Below are 4,883 nucleotides of genomic sequence, written 5' to 3'. Positions count from 1 at the left end.
GTTAATATCCATCCCATACGTACATCACCCACCACAGCTGATCGGAGCTGTACAGGGCTCTTTTATAGCTTAACATAAGGACAATTTATTTTTAACCAATATGCGTAAAAAGTATCGGCAGTAAATAGAGGTAACGCAATGATCAGGTTATAGCATAACAGACCGGCTTTGTGTTTATATGCAGAGATCTAAGGGAAGGTGGATGGAAAGAAATAGGAACTCACTTTATACCTTTATATGCCCCTCGTGTATTAATGTTTGTTTATTTAAAGGGCTCCACAAAGTTCCGCAGCGCCGCACATGGGGGTAGAATAAACAAAGTAGTTATAGGTCACATAAATAAGCGAAAAATGGACATAGCACAAGTATAACTAAAAAGAGGCAGTAACAAAGTAGTAGTACAAGCAGTAAATAAAGTTATATTACAAAGGGTAATTACATGGATGGGAAGGGTAGGTGAAGGAGACAAGGAGAAAACAAGAGAAAGGAGGGCTCTGCGCTAGAGAGTTTACAATCCAAAAGGGAGGGGTTGAGGTGGAAGAACGAGGGGGTGAGACGTAGAGGGGAAGAAGGAGGGGGCAGTAGGGAGGGGTACATTTATAAACCCACCATCACCACTTTTGCGATTAAGTAAATAAATAGAATTATTAATGTACAATTTAGATATTGCTTTATCACATATTATAACATTTGCAGAATGAATGTCCACATTTATATATACTAATAGAAAGCCAATTAACATTTGTTTCTTAGCTTTATTTTGCATCCCATTTACCCCATTTTGAAGTAAACTTAAGTTTAGTCTTCAAAATAATGTTTTCATTGGACCAAAATATACCAATATTTCCAGCAAATGTATTTTACATATAGCTATATTTGATACATTGAGTAATCATATAGGGAATAGTTTACTCTACAGATTTTACTTTTGCGATAATTTAACCCGATCTAAACATAGCCCTTAAAACATGTTCCTTCTCACTTCCTTTCATTGTGGCCTCTTACAGTTAGACGCCGCGCTAGAATCTTTGCATATTCATCCACATTAGAACAGCGCTGGGGTCATGAGTTCAATTCCTGACCATAAACTTATCTGTGTGGAGTTTGTATGTTCTCCCCGTGTTTGTGTCGGTTTCCTCTGAGTGCTCCGGTTTCCTCTCACACTCCAAAAACATACTGGTAGGTTAATTGGCTGCTATCAAATTGACCCTAGTCTCTCAGTCTGTGTGTGTGTGTGTTAAAGAATTTAGATTGTAAGCTCCATTGAGGCAGGGACTGATGTGAATGAGTTCTCTATACAGCGCCGCGGAATTAGTGGCGCTATATAAATAAATGATCATATGGTATATTTTGTAAATATATGATTAGTGAATGATATCCTGGAGCATGTCATTTTGTATTTATTATTTTTATATATCACCATCATATTATGTAACGTTGTACAGAGAATATTTACTCACTCACATCAGGCCCTGTCCCATTGGAGCTTACAGTCTAAATTCCATAACACACACACAGACAAGGGTCCATTTTTTTCAGCAGCCGACTCCACACAGATGGGTCCCTGGTCATCATTGCTATCCACTGTTCCACCGCGCTGTGTGACAACTTAATGCCAAACATCTGCAGAGCAATAAAATGATGAGTAAACAAAGGGTCAGTAGAGAATATAGGATATAATAACCTATGTGGCAATATGGAGAGGATTTTAAATTGACAGTGACAGAACTTAAATGATGATGTGACTCTAAATGAATTCTTGCCCATCTATCCCATACTTGCCAATTTTTTATATTTGTACTTCGGGAGATCCCAAAGTACAGATCATGTGACAGAGGGTAGGAGGGGGCGTGGCAACTTCGTTACTTCACTATAGCCCCACCCCTACTATAAAATACAGATATTCAAGGTATTGAATAGCGGGGGGTGGGGCTTACTGATGCGATTAAGCCCCGCCCCCGCTATTCATTGCCGTAAATTTTGGCATTTTACAGAGTATTGCCTACTCTTCCAGGAGTCCGGGAGGACTCCCCGAAATTCGGGAGCCTCCCGGAAATTCCGGGAGAATAGGCAAGTATGTTGTATCGTTTATAGCAAAGGTTAACATCATGGGCCTACAATGTTTTTTAATGCATGTAAATTGGGTATCTGAACTCAACAAGGAGCGGACCTGAAGATATGGGCAGTGATGAATTAGGGTGTAGGTCTGCTGGGCCCTTCTATAGACACTGCAAGATACGTCCAATACCTATGTGGAATATAAACTTACAGAAGAGCATGCAGAAGAAAAAAACCGCAATTCAATTAATGTTACCTGTTATAGGGGCATCAATGATAAAACACTAAAACATAAACAGGTAGGTTTTTTAGTTACTATTTTATTAGGAACAAACAAACTAAAAAGAGAGTCCTGGTATAAGTAAATATTTAAAATTAATATTTATTGCAAAAACTTTATATTTTGTGTTTGTTAAAAACAATAATATAATCATACATATAGTTTCATACACGGTCAATGAGGCAGATATAAAGGGAAAGTAACAATTAATGTCAATTTCACATGCTCAGTACTGCTTCTAAATAACATACATGAACGTTAATGGTCTTCAGTCCTTAACTCTAATGATCCTTATAAGGAACGTTCAATCGCTCGTGTTATTCAAGCTATTTGTAATTTAAAGTTCCTATTTTATTGCCTCCTCAGAAAACCAAGGTGAATTCCTGGGGGTAAATGTATTAAGCTGAGAGATTTCCGGCGGGTTTGAAAAACCAATCAGATTCTAGCTGTCATTTATTTAGTACATTCTACAAAATGACAACTAGAATCTGATTGGTTGCTATAGGCAACATCTCCACTCTTCCCCCTCTTTTTTCCACATTACTGTCCACCTCTGTTATTTACTTACCTTTCTATAACCTTCTCTTCTCTTCTTCTGTCTTCTTCTCTTCTTCTCTCAGTGTTCATCGTCAGTGTTGTGACGTGATGACGTCACGCCCGACACTGTCAGTGAGAAGGTGGAAGAAGGGAGATGGAGTAGGGCACCGGCGCCTCCGGGGTTTTTTTTCTATATTTTTTTTTTAATGTGACGGCGGTCACGCAGAGGTGGCAGGCCGGGGGAGCGCCCCTCAGTCTTGGCGCCCACTGCCTTGTTTACCGTGTTCCCCCGGCCCAAGGTGGTTCCCACAGCCACCAGTGATCTGTGTGAGAAAAATGATTGAGCTTTTTTAATGAATCATCAAACTGTTTTGTGTTGCAAGTGGTAAATGTAACCCACATCTTGTAGATAAGGGGTAGATTTATCTCTAAAAAGGCAAAAGTAGAGGTGTTGCCCATAGCAACCAATCAGATTCTACCTATCATTTAAATAATGCATTATAGAAAATGATAGCTAGAATCTGATTGGCTGCTATGGGCAACACCTCCACTTTTCCCTCTTAAAAGGTTTGATAAATCTACCCCTTTATGGTATTCTGATCCGTGCTCCTCCCTTCAATCACAGCCAGGTTGTTTAATATATTATTGTCCCTGAATTAGTCAGATGTAGGTGTTCTTGTGACACATACAATGCCACCTCACCTTGCTGAGACTTGTAGTGAATACGGGATTAACCACTTTTTATAACCCATCTCTTTCTGTAGTTCTGCGTGTCCGTCCGTCTGTCCATCTGCACTCAGTAGACGATCCCCACACACTTCTGTTATGTGGTTCATACAGTGTTCTAATATGGAATAAGCAAAAATTAAAACACACCTAGACATGACCAGGAACTTCAACACATGAAGGATGATTGGTTATGATAAACGACATGAATGTGTCTGTCGACTGAGCTTGGGGTTATTGAGCAGCAATCTGATGAGCCCATCAGGGTGTAGCTTGATCATAGCACTGGTATAAAGACAATGTATAATATGTTCATCTAAAAATCTGCAATACTGATCTATCTTATATTTTTATTTCTTAAAGCACTATATGTGCTCACTTATTTCAGTGCCGCTCATTCCTTAAAATAAAATATATTGCTATATAGAAAGAATTTTACTTTCAGCCCCGAGTGTTCAGCACAAAGACTTTGTGAATTGACTAACAGACTGGGAACCAGTTGCTATGAGTCCTGAGCCTTCCTCTAGATCCCCAGTCTGCCCTTGTGGGTGCGAGCCATGGTCCAGATATGGACCCGGCAGTTCTTAAGCTCTGTCACAATAAAAAAAAAATAGTGAAACAAAATCGTCCCTCGATCAACCCACCAATATTTTACTGAGGCCACCCCCCTCAAAACTGTAAGCCTAAATCCTTATGGGCAGCACAGTGGCCTAGTGGTTAGCACTTCTGTCTCACAGTGCTGGGGTCATGAGTTTAATGGCCTTATCTCTGAGAAATTTGTATGTTCTCCCTGTGTTTGCGTGGGTTTCCTCCCACACTCCAAAAGCATACTAGTAGGTTAATTGGCTGCTATCAAAATTGACGCTAGTCTCTCTCTGTCTGATTGTGTGTGTATGTTAGGAAATTTAGACTGTAAGCTCCAATGGGGCAGGGACTGATGTGAGTGAGTTCTCTGTACAGCGCTACAGATTCAGTGGCGGTATATAAATAAATGGTGATGATGAAGTGAGTGGAAGCATCTTGGAGGATCATCGCGTCTTTGTAAGGAGCAATGCGAAGCCCCAGCCTCTATCGCAGAGGAGGTGGAATTTCTCATTGCATCGCAATGCAGGTAAGTTTTAATCATCATCATCATCATCGTCATTTATTCTTTTATATAGCGTCACTAATTCCGCAGCGCTGTACAGAGAACACCTCCAGTGTTATGATGCGATACGTAATGTTGTCTGTCACAGTACACTGAGCTGAATTAGTTATCAGAGCCCTTAATGTGTTTAACTTG

At 40.0% G+C, this 4,883-nt stretch overlaps 1 long non-coding RNA gene across 1 annotated transcript; it reads right to left on the bottom strand.

Moving 5' to 3' along the window:
* Window positions 1–717: 717 nt before the first annotated feature.
* LOC142160180 (uncharacterized) lies at window positions 718–3,977 on the bottom strand. The gene is made up of 3 exons (XR_012693089.1): window positions 3,578–3,977; window positions 2,907–3,198; window positions 718–1,623 (listed from the first exon to the last, which is right to left on the bottom strand). It is a non-coding gene; the product is annotated as an uncharacterized LOC142160180 (long non-coding RNA).
* Between the last annotated feature and the right edge of the window lie 906 nt (window positions 3,978–4,883).

Source organism: Mixophyes fleayi, chromosome 6 (assembly GCF_038048845.1).
Source record: "Mixophyes fleayi isolate aMixFle1 chromosome 6, aMixFle1.hap1, whole genome shotgun sequence".
In the NCBI taxonomy this organism is placed as follows: domain Eukaryota; kingdom Metazoa; phylum Chordata; class Amphibia; order Anura; family Limnodynastidae; genus Mixophyes; species Mixophyes fleayi.
The sequence above is the reverse complement of the archived record's forward strand: the minus strand, read 5'-3'. Positions and strand labels throughout refer to the sequence as shown.